The sequence below is a fragment of the Catharus ustulatus genome, chromosome 8 (genome assembly GCF_009819885.2).
Source record: "Catharus ustulatus isolate bCatUst1 chromosome 8, bCatUst1.pri.v2, whole genome shotgun sequence".
Taxonomy (NCBI): Eukaryota; Metazoa; Chordata; class Aves; order Passeriformes; family Turdidae; genus Catharus; species Catharus ustulatus.
This window is the reverse complement of record NC_046228.1, coordinates 29,361,362-29,373,249: the sequence shown is the minus strand read 5'-3', so window position 1 is coordinate 29,373,249 and position 11,888 is coordinate 29,361,362. Positions and strand designations below refer to the sequence as shown.

At 40.7% G+C, this 11,888-nt stretch overlaps 1 protein-coding gene across 1 annotated transcript in view; it reads left to right on the top strand.

Moving 5' to 3' along the window:
* Positions 1-224: 224 nt before the first annotated feature.
* Positions 225-11,888, top strand: part of SLC16A9 (solute carrier family 16 member 9) — a 35,434-nt gene continuing 23,770 nt past the window's right edge. Inside the window, exon 1 of the mRNA XM_033065530.2 lies at positions 225-500. The gene's annotated coding sequence lies outside the window, so the exon portion shown is untranslated. The remainder of the gene's footprint in view (positions 501-11,888) is intronic.

Below are 11,888 nucleotides of genomic sequence, written 5' to 3'. Positions count from 1 at the left end.
TGCCTGTCCCTGATTGCCACAGCTGGTAGGTCTGTGGTGTGGGGAAATGAGCTGATGCTCTCTTTGTGCATGTCCTTTGTTTTCTGACATTTGAACGGAAATGAGCCACTTGAGCACTTTAAAAATAGCAGAAAAAGGAAAAATTATGCATGTTGCTTTTCAAGTTGAGGTTGCCTTGTCTAGGCGATCACCCCTTTAGATGGTTCTTTTTTATTTCTTCCAGTGCTTGTTCCCCTTTATAAAAGAAAGCAAGTTCCCAGCATTACAGGGGTTAACGTATAAATCCTGGCAAACTGCTGAGAGTGAGAGAAAGAATGGTGCATTGCACAGCAAGCAATTTTAATAAGCCTAATCCTTCCTGAATGTAAAGGTGCTGGCTTGGATATCGGTCTGTGTCACATGCTTCTGAGACTGTTCTGTACCTTTCAAAGTACACAGCCGTCCTACAGAGTCAAGAAGAGTTTGAGGTCAGTCCTGCATTTCCCAGATCGAGACTAAAGGTATGTATAAAGACTTAGTTCACTTGGATTTAGAAAACAGTAAATACAATTGGAAGGTCTGAGATGGGAACCTTGAGGCTTTTGAACCTCAGGGCTGTTGATGAGAGAGTCGTCTGTGTTCCAAATTCTGTATATCAGTGAAAATGCTCTACACCATGTCCCATGCTATTTTCTCTTAAGCCTTGAACATAGCCTGGCATGTGAATTTGATGAAACCAGAACAGTGATCTGTGGGAGCCTCAAGAATCTGTGGTGTGACAATCTGGCATTTTTGGAGCTGAACTTAAGAGGTATACGCTGCTATCTCCTTTCTCCTTCAGTCTCTATAGTCACTCTGGCTTCCCTCCTGTCACTGAAGGGCCCCTTGATGTGGTGTGAAAAAGCAGTGTTGTGAGCTGAGCTCTTGCCATTCTGAATCCGAGTGCTTTTTGACAGTGCTGAATGAAATGGTGTACTTTTGTAGTGAATTTTAACACTATTTTGGCTGTCAATAGCAAATATTAAATGTAGAAGAGGTCAAAAATAAATGCTTCTGTCTTTCTGCCTTGAGATGAGAATTTTAGATCTGCTGTTACTGTTTTTTCCCTCACTTCCTAAAACTCAACCTGATTTTTCTCTACCTCTTCAACACTGCTACCTACTCCTGCGTATTTTCTAGCAGGTGAAAGAATTAAGGCTAATAACTTGAAGCCATTTTGCAGTTCAGCTGTGATTGGTACCTGACTTCTTTGGAATATGCAGATTGCTCATCTGCATCACCAAATTAGGCAAATTGTTTTGCATCACTTGTATGTGAATTTTTGCAGTTGTTATGATACAAAAAACATTGGATGGTTTTTTGAAAGATACAAAGCTATTGGAAATTGTGGAAAGCATCCACGGGAGGGATGTGAACGTCCCTAGGTGAGGATCCTAGAGGGGAAGCCATGCCAGGAGCAGGGCTTGAGTTGCTTAGTGTGTTCAGCCTGGAGAGGAGGGGACTGAGGAGGGACCTCAGTGCAGTCACAACTTGCCAGGGGAAGAGGAGGGGCAGGCACTGATCTCTACTCTGTGGTGACAGGGACAGGACCCGAGGGAATGGCCTGACATTGTGTCAGAGGAGGTTGAGGTTGATGTCAGGAAAAGGTTCTTCCCCCAGAGGGTGGTCAGGCACTGGAACAGGCTCCCAGGGCAGTGGTCACAGCCCCAAGCCTGACAGAGCTCAAGGAGCATTTGGACAACATTCTTGAGCACATGGTGTGATTTCTGGATTAGAATCATATCCTATGATTCTAATTTTTTTTTTTTTTTTTTTAATAACTGCCCTCTGGCTTTTCTTCCCCTTTCAGGGTAGCTGCCTGCCCTGGGGCAGTGGCACCATGCTCAGTTGCCTTCAGGGTGGATCTGAAGCTGTGGGATCTGTGGGGGAAGCACTGTAACAGGGCCTTCCTCCATCCATCCTCGTAGCTGAGTAGGGATAAGGTGGAAACCAAAGCAGACTTGGCAATAGAGAAATTGAAGTTCCTAATGATGAAAACCCCAGCTGCAGTGGTGTATATTTGCAAAATCTTTATTTCCACAAAAACGGTAGCTGGAAATGAGTTTCTGTGGATGAATGATTGAAGTGATTAAAGCTTTTAAACTTAATGTATTTTGTGTTGCTTTTGGTCATCAGGACATAGTTCTGTATAATTTTAAAATTGTTTAGTCACTTTTCCTACACATAGATTTTTATACAGCAGACTTGGAAACCAGTAAGTGTCAAAAGTTTTATTTGAATTATTTTCTTGGGTTTTCTGTCCAAAACAAGTGTTAGCTGTTTTAGACATACCAAATGAATTAAACCTGTTAAAAATTACTGCGTTCCTCACACTATTAAGGAATTCTAGGATTAGTCTGGCTGTTGTCTTGAGTATTAATTAAATACATTTTTTATGCTGTTAGTTTCTGAAGGTAATTGAGAGGTTTCAAGTTAACTCTTTCATATTTTGAAAAGACATTCAGTTTCTTTGAAAAAAATTTGTCTGGACTAAAGCATCCCACACTATGATATATGTATATATATGTATGTATGTGTAGACATCATGCAACTGAAATTAATGTCTGATTAAGAGGGGAACCTATCTTTTTAGATTAAACATTCCAAGAACTTTCCAGAGATGCTCTCAGGAATGCTGTGCCCTTGTTCTAGCAGCCTTCCTGATTTAAGGGAGAATTTATTACAAGTACAATTAGTGTGAATAAAGATTGTGGCAGTACATGAAGACAGTTTGGATGCACCAGAGAGATAACGAGGCTGAAAAGAACACAAAGTGTGCAGAATACTTGTCTTTGCATGGCCTAGAGTGAGGGGAAGTTCAGCTTGTTTTCTAACAGAAAAGGAACCAGATTGCAGTACTTTTGCTGCAGTTAAAGAGCTTGGGTTTCCAAATACTTGCACTTTACTCAGTCACTACAGAGCTCTCATCCTGATTCTGAAACTATTTCTCAGTTTCATGTTTCTGTTAATCCTAAAAAGGTTTTGTTTTCCCAGGTTACCTCTTGGAAGACAGCTTTAAAGGAAACCAGTTTCTTTCCCCCAAAGTACTAATGTTTAATTGATTAGAGTTAGGATGCCTCATGATAGTAAAAGAAGTTTGCTCAATATTTGATAGAGATTTCCAAGGTAAAGCCATAAAATGTTGAATAAACTACACTGTTGGAACTGGTTATGACTGAGATAGTCTGTCAGGCTACAAATTTCACATCTTTAATAGTTTATACTGGAATGAAAATATATTTAATCCTCTTGCCTTCTTTATTTAATTTGGGTGTTTCATTGGGGTGGTTGGGGGGGTTTTTTTGGTGGGTTTTGGTTGTTTGGGGTGTTTTATTAACATGCTGCCAGTTTTATTTTGTTACTACTTTCCTCCCTTAAAAATCTTGTTCTTTGGTCCATACTGCATTTTATGTTGTAAAATCTTTCCTTTACTAGTGCAGAACTACATTTTACAGTTTTAACTGTAATGGTACAAACGTCCTGTAATTTACAGATGATAATGAATTTGAGAAGGTTCTACTGTTGTCTGCTGCTGACAGTACAACTTCCATACTCACACATGCTTTTCAGCTATTTCCTTTCTTTCAAATTCCTGGTTTAAAACCTGTTATTAAAAAAAAAAAAAAAAAAAACCAAAAGAACTCATAATGTTTCCATTTTTTAATAGCACTATCAGTTGGATTTAAGAATTGTCACCTGATCTTACTTAAAATTTGTTATTGCAAGAGATGTGTTGTGGTGTAATTCAACAAACATCAGTCAACCTTTGGTAAGTTTCCAAAACACTTGCATTTGTTGAGGGCTGAAATTGGCACTTACCTACACATTGCGAGTCAACTGTTTTTCTAGTTCCCATGGATTAAATATCTACAATGAAGTTATTTTGGACTGAGAAGGGCAGAAATGAGGACTGAATTTGGTTGCAAATTCCAAATGGATGAGTGGGCTGTGAAATTATCTATGATTTCTACACCTTTTTGAAAATGTCGTTTCTAAAGTGAATGCTTCCTCCAAGCCTCAGATCTCGGAGTTCAATGAAAGGCACAGCAACCTTATTCCCAGAGGGGCAGAAGGAGCCAGGGAACTGTTTTGCTGGCAGTCATGCCTTCATATTAAAGTTGCTCACATGGTGCTCAGGCTGCACTTTCTTCTTCCACAACAAATCCCCAAAAATAGAACAGACACTGAAAGCCTGACACTTGCTACAGCTTTCCAATCCAAGTTGGCCTAAGGCTGAGGTGGGGGAAGTCTCTACAAAGAGCAGGGATTCAGCAAAGACTTTTTTTGTTTGTTTTTGCCCTCCCAAGTGCTCTGCTCGGAGGCAGGGTTCCTGGCTGCTCCTCTCCTGTTTCCAGAGCAGTTACATAATTACTGCACGACTTCAAAGATAGGTTAGCGGAAGCCATTAAGGATGTTTTCAGTCTCTGGACTGTAGAAACTTAAGGTGGTTTGTCAACCTAAAGAAGAAAACTTCCCTTGAAGGACAATAAGTATCTTCTGCAAATGAAGCTTTAATTTGTTGTTGACATATTCAAATTTGCAATTAATCTTTTAAAATCTGTTTTACTTCAACTCTGTTAACTAGGATACATCTCCTCTAAGATTATTCTCCTTAGTGGTAGATATATAAAATAATATTTTAAAAAAAACATTTCTGCAACTTGAAGCAATGGCATTTCATATGAAAACCTTAACCTGGTGTTTAAGATGGCATCTATATTGCATATGAGGTTTCTGCCAATTGGATTCTTGGTCAATTGATAGTGACTTCCTTTAATGACCATATGGGGAGATGGGAGAGGAAAAAACAGCAATAAGAAAATGGAAGAGAAAATTCATGTGTCAGTTTGCACAAATATTAACTGTAGAGGAATGCTTTGTGTGTTAAAAATAAATTGCAAGCCCACATAGACATACTTAAAACAAACTTTCTCCAGTGTTCTGTTTCTGAAACGTGCAGATAAGTACCATCAAGTACAGTAATTTCACGATTATAAGCCGCACCATTTTGACTAAAATTTTGATACGAACCCGAAGTGCAGCTTATAATCAGGTGCGGCTTATATATGGACAAAGAACGAAAAGTTGCTGTTTTAATTTGGAGGACAGGTGTCTGCTGAGAAAGGCAGGAACTTCTCTTTGAAATGGAGAATGTAAACCCCCTCCCTCCAAATTATTATAATTTTGAAATCAGGGGGCTTTCAGGCAAAAATATGGGAATTAGGAATAACAGTTCTTTACTAGGGAAATTAAAATAGAAATACAGTAATACAAAGAAACAGACTCCAAACCCTGACAAAGTCAGAGTACAACCTGACACCCTATCAGTCAGTCAGGGTGTTGGTAGCAGTCCCATTCAATGGTGGCTGCATCCTCCTGCAGTGACAGATGTGGCTCAGTTGGAGCAGTGCTCCTGCACAAGGTGCAGTTTCCCTCTAAAGGTCCAGTAGTGATGTGGAGAAATCCAGTTTCCCTCTGGAGTCCAGTGGAGAAAGGGGCTCCCTTAGTGTCCCAAAACCTCTGTTTTTATCTTGGTAAGAAATGTTGGGCTCTTCCCCCTGGCTGGAGCAACTTCCAATGGGATGGAGTGATTTTATCAGTCCCACAGTGGGACTCAATGGCCATTAGCAGAAAATGACTGGCTGGAGGAAGGATGGGTTGTGAAAAGATAAAGAACAATGCCCTGCCTGGTTTCAATGGATGGCCCATTAGCAGAATATCTGCCGTTGAGATAAGGATCACTGCCCCCACCCTCAACAGATGGTGATAGAACAGATACCTTTTATCACACTCTGTATGGTAACGTGCGGCTTATAATCAGGTGCGGCTTATATACGGACAAAGAATGAAAAGTTGCCAACACCCAGAAGTGCGGCTTATACTCTGTGCGGCTTATAATCATGAAATTACTGTACATAAGGTTCTAATTTTTTTAGTCAAATGAATAGTTTTCTTTGCCTCAGACTCTCAAATCATTTTAATATCCTTGCAGATCCTGTGCCTCTTTTTTGGAGGTAATGGCTCTTTCTTAGGTAGTGGAGGGACTTTCCAAGTAATCCACATGAGTCACTGAGGGAATAACCTTTCTCTGAGGCAGGCTTTCCCTAAGAGAAGAATTTGAAAAGCCTGCCTTAACCCTCCAAAAATCACACCCCATTGCTGAGCCTTGGTGTTTGCTCTCATGTCAGTCTCTGATTTGTGCAATCCCACAGTTCAAGGCAGGAGTGCTTCCTTTCAGGAAGCTCCCTGAATTCCTGCTGAAAGTGGTCAGTATTTTGTCTTAAATACATGAGTTAGCTTGGGGAAGAAACCAAACCAACCACCTATAACAGCAACAGCTTCTCCAAAGCCTTGTGAATCCAAGGTAAAGGCTTTTACTCTCTGTATTAGATGAGGTAAGTGGGCTAACTGCTAACCAAAAAGCAAAAGCTTTTCAGGTTCAGCTGTTGTAAGGGGCAAGAGGATCGAAGCAACCCCTAGCCAGAAACTTGTCCAAATGAGTTCAGGCTGGACACAAGCACACTATGAGTTTTCTAAAGGAGACCTGTCTGTGCTCACTAGAGTGAGTCACTTGCAAGTTCTCCAGTGACGTTGTCTGAATGCCATCTAAATCAGTCTCTTAGGGCTCTGTTTATGTGTGCGAGAGCCCTGGGTTTTCTAAGATCGAAATCACTGTGAGCTGGGGGTTCAGCCTCTCTCTTCTGCTCTTGCTGTCATGGGTTTTGGTTTTTTTTTAACCTGGAGAAAAGGAGGTTTAGGGAAGGCCTCTTTGCTCTGAACTTCCTGAAAGGAGGCTGTAGCCAGGTGAGGGTCAGGCTCTTCTCCCATGCAACCAGCAACAGGATGAGAGAACATAGACTCAAGCTGTGCCAGGGCAGATCCAGGTTGGACATCAGGAGGAATTTCTACATTGAAAGGATGGTTAAATATTGGAACCTTGGGCTGCCCAGGGATGTGGTAGAGTTGCCATCCATGGAAGTACTCAAAAAATGGCTGGATGTGGCACTTAGTGCTGTGATTTAGTTGACATGGTGGTGTTTGGCTAAAGCTTGGGCTCATTGTGGAAATCTTTTCCAGCCTTAATGATTTCATGATTCCAAGGTGGGATTGCATGGACTGAAACATGCTGGTAGGAATTTGCCATTTGCTGTCTTGCTCAAATGTGTGATGCACAGACTTCTGTTTCTGAGCAGACTTCAGACTTCTGTAGGTTAAGGGAAACCAATACACAATAAATGGATTTTGCAGAAGAGGTGTGTTCTCCTTGCCTTATACATCTTTTCAGCTTGTTGTACCAGTAAGTCTTATGAGCATCCCTTGTGAAATAAGGATAACACCAACTGTCCAAGGCTTAAATGCTGTAAAGAAACTCGTTCTGCCTTGTTCAAATGTTGAATTAATATTTCTAATTATTGACAGCAGTTATGAAGAGCTGTTCATCCTAATGACCACGGTGCTCCTGCAAGCAGGATAAATCTGATGCCTGGTTTGTGCTCAGCAGCAGATGCTCTGTAAGACTGTTAAAATGCCATGGTCGTGTTGTGTAAAGAGTGTTATTTGTGACAAGTTTCTGGAGCCTTCCTCTAATAGGAAAAAAGCCACAGGCAATGGCAATCAAAAGTAAATCCCAATGCTCACAAAATGGTAGAGTTTTCTGTAGGGCCCTGTGCATGACCTGCTGTGTAGATATGTGGCATTAGAGCTGTCACGTGAGAATAAGGAACCTTCCTTGTCCTGTTTTCAGGTCAGGGATTTACCTACTGAACATTTGGTTTTCTAGTTTTTCTCGTTGTTCCATTACTTGCTGTAATGATTGTTGGACAAGCTGGAATACTCCACTTTGAAGTAGATTGCAAGGGTATTTGAAGATAGATCTTGTTCCATAAGGCAGTTGATGGAGGCTGTATGTCAGAGTTAAAAACCCCTCTAGGTTCAGCTATTACCCTGAGGTTTGGAACCATCCCAAATGCTACCTGCACAACTCTGCCTCTGGATCAGCACAGGGGCACAGAATTGACACTTGCTGCAAACCTACTGTAATACAGCATTCTGAGCCTTTCTTCTAGCAATCTTTGCTGTAAACTCTTTAAGTAGCAGAGCCCAAAATCCAAAGAAAGTTTAACATAGGTACAGTTAAGCATTTGTGTCTGGTTTACAGTAAAGTTACAGAGGAGGTACCAAGTTGTTTCAATGAAGACACAGTTTTTTGTGTTTGTACTTTTTTGGTAAGGAAGCTCCAATAATCAGTAAACAGACAGTGGTTTCCAGTTCTCTTCACAGTCACTGGGGAGATGATTCACATAAACTTGGAGAGAGTATCACATTGCAGTGGTAGGACACACTGGATATGTTTACATTGTAGTTGTCAGAGCAAGCAGGTTCTCAGATAATTTATTGATGGTAAGTTGTCCAAGCTCTTTGCAAATGCAGGGGTTTCCCAGACATTGAGACAGAGGGTCCAGCACAGCACAATGTTTATGCTGCAGAACAACTCAGAGCAAGCATTAACAAGGGGAGGACACGAATAAGCAGGAAACCACAGTAGGAAAGCCAGGATTTCTGAGTAGCAGAACAATGCCCAATACCTGCCCAGCACGGGCTGTTTCCTGCACTGTCACATGTCAGCCACTCCAGGGGCCCAAGGAACGTGTCTGCACAGCCCCTTCTTGCCTGTTCTTTGCAAACCATGGTAAGTAAAAGAGCTGAGCCTGAGAGCTGCAGTCTCGTGGTGAGCTTGCTTCTCATCTTGAGAGCTTAGATGGCAAAAGTTTCATGCCAACAGCTGGAGATAAGCTTTTCTTGGTTAATGCTTCTCTTTGGATGCAGAAACCCACTTAAAAACCATTTTTTCAGGAGCTGGTTATGATTGAGCGCTATTGTGGACCTGAGTTTGGATGCAAAGCTTGTCTGTCATTGCTGAGTAACTGCATCTGTCTGCACTACATGCAGACTAAGGGTGTTTACAGTGGGCAAATCTATATTTAGACAAGCCCTGGATGTCAGCTTGACATATGCTTAAAATAAGATTCTCCCTTTGTGGAATCTTGCTTTCCCTTTAGTCTCTCCGCTCACCAGTCAAAATTAAAGGATGTATGTTTTTGGGGGCTCTTTACAGACATTTGGATTAATTGTGAACTATTTTAGCATGTGTTGTATTGCCAACAGATCAAAGCATGAGCATAACCAGAGAAATGGAGTGTAATTTGGGATTGTGGTCTCAGCTGTGAGGACTCAACACTAAGTTAAGGGAAGCATTAGAATAATGCTACATCTGAAGTGGCAGGAGTGCATTATACTGACTCAGAAAAAACCTGACAGCATTTGCACTGAAAGGAGATAGCAATGAGATGAGTTTAGGTTTTTGGCTGTTTTATACTGCTACTATTATCCTCTCCATTTAATTGATGGAAAATAAATACCTTCCTTAATACTTTAATATAGTTAAATAAGAGAGGTAAAAGCTAACTCAGGTCTATTAAATGAACTTAGTACTCAAGCAAGATGAAAAGATGTCTGTGTACTCTGCAGAGTCTCGCAGGAATGCATTGTGCTGCTTCCTGGCCTGGTAAATGTGTGCCATTAAACTTCAGTACCCTCTGTTGGCAAGAAATAGATGAATTTTCTGCAGGGAGTAAGCAAACATTACTTCTGGGGAGCCATCTCCAGGACTGATGCTCTACCTGGTGACCACCTCAACAGAAATACTTGCCTTTGATTTGTTGAGATTGCAAACGTGGGCCAAACAGATGACTTCAGCTCCAGAGCAAAAAGATGTCAAAGTCTTTTGTGTATAGTCTTTACAAAGACTAAAAGCTACCCATGGGGAGAGAACTGAGGATTTCTGGAGCATTTGACTGTCACAGTAGTGAATGGTTTGAGTCCCACTGGAGCATCAGCAGCATGTGATGTTGGTAACAGCCCCCTCCTTGTCAAGTGCTCAACAGGGAGAAGCTGGAGATAATTCTGTGTAAAACAAATGAGTCATGATTTTCTTATAGGATGTTCTTTAAAGCCTTTCAGACACCTCACTGGGCCCTCTGCCACAGCTCTAATTACTGCAGCCTTCACTGGAGGTTGGGACATTCTGGGATTTGCCTTGTTCCTGATCACAACGCTTTTCAGCAGTACTAAGGATCCAGTTCCCTATTTTCTGTCCATCCACTGCTGAAAGTGAAAATATGTTTAACCATTTTGGATTGTATTCTTCTGGTGGTCACTCTAGCCCATTAAAGCATGAAGCTGATACAAAATAGAACTCAGAAAAGAGATCTGATATTCCAGATTAAGAACAAAAAAGCAGAGATAGCATAAACCAGCCTACCTCTCTCTAGTTAAAGAAGCACTTTATGTGCCCTAAATACAATAGCTCAGAAAGGGGTGTGACAGCTGGAGGAAAAGATAAGTTACTGAGTTATTTTCTGAAAATGTGATTTATTTGTGTATTGTGATTTCTTTAATATGGTGGTATTTTTGCTGTCATCTGGTAACCATATGTAGTCATGTATACAAAATATGCTGTCATATGAGACAGCTCTGACTCTTGCCTTTCTCTGTAAGGAATCTTCTGATTTCTAAAGAAGATGGAATCTATTTCCTAAAACAGTGAGTGCATTCTTGAGCTGTGCCAGTATGATAATGCACCATCTTAAATGGGGATTAGCTTTACTGTGAGGGCCATGTGACAGGATCAGGAAAGGGAAGTTGGGGTTGAACAACTGAAAAATTGTATCTCAGTAAAAATAGCATTTGTGGTTTGTACTGGCATTGATCTTTGTGAATTTATGGCAAACCTGAAGGTCATGAGGGACCTATGCCATAATAAAAATATACTGCTAGATATTTCCTGGATCAGAATAGCACTGATAAATCCCTTTGCTTAGAGATACAAGGCTAATTTTATTTCCATTTTACACTCTTAGCAGATGTGATTTATGCTGTCAGCACTTAATTGTCATTACATGGTGCACTTTTGTATTTTAGTTGTGCATGTGACTTTTAAAATAGCCTTAAAATAATGTGATTTTCCCTAATGTTCTAAATATGAAAAATTTCATTATTTGCCAAACCCAAAAAGTTTCTTTATAAGTTTAGGGAATGCAAATACATGCAACAGATTCAGAAGACTATGTTATGTAAAAATTGTCACAGTTTGTTACAATGAACTTTTACTAAGAAACTGTACCTAAGACGTCCTCAAAAAATGATCCTTGCAGCTGCATTAGTTGGTTGTGTTGTGTAGCAAGAGCGTTGAAATTATAATAAGCAAGTTAAAATTACTTTGGTTAAGATAGCTTTTCCCTCCTGTGGTAATCCCCTCATGAGGAATACAGGTGATGTCCTCACTGCCTGCAATGGGTAACATAAGAACATAAAAAACCCTTCACCCATTCAGTCATGTAAAAGTAAAGAAATAAGAAAGAAGAAATTATAGACTGCAGTTTTTTAAAGTTAGATGACTGCTACTTTTCTTTTGTTATGAGCTTTGCAGAAGGTTTGCATGTGATGTTTATTTTGTACGTATGTAGACTGAAAGGTTAACATGGAAAACTGATTTACGAAGCAGCATTTGAATCATAGAGTGGTGTGGATTGGAAGGGATCTTGCAGATCATCTCATTCCAGCTCCCCTGCTATGGGCAGGGACACCTTCCACCATACCAGGTTGCTCAGGGCTCCATCCAGACTGGTCTTGAACACTTCCAGTGATGAGGCACTCACAATCCCCAGGGCAACCTCTGCCAGGCCTCACTATCCTCACAGAAAAGACTTTTTTCCTGATATCTATTATACACCTCCCCTCTTTCACTTTAAAGTCATTACCCCTTATCTTGTCACCACATGCTCCTGTACAAAGTTCCTCTCCATCTCTCT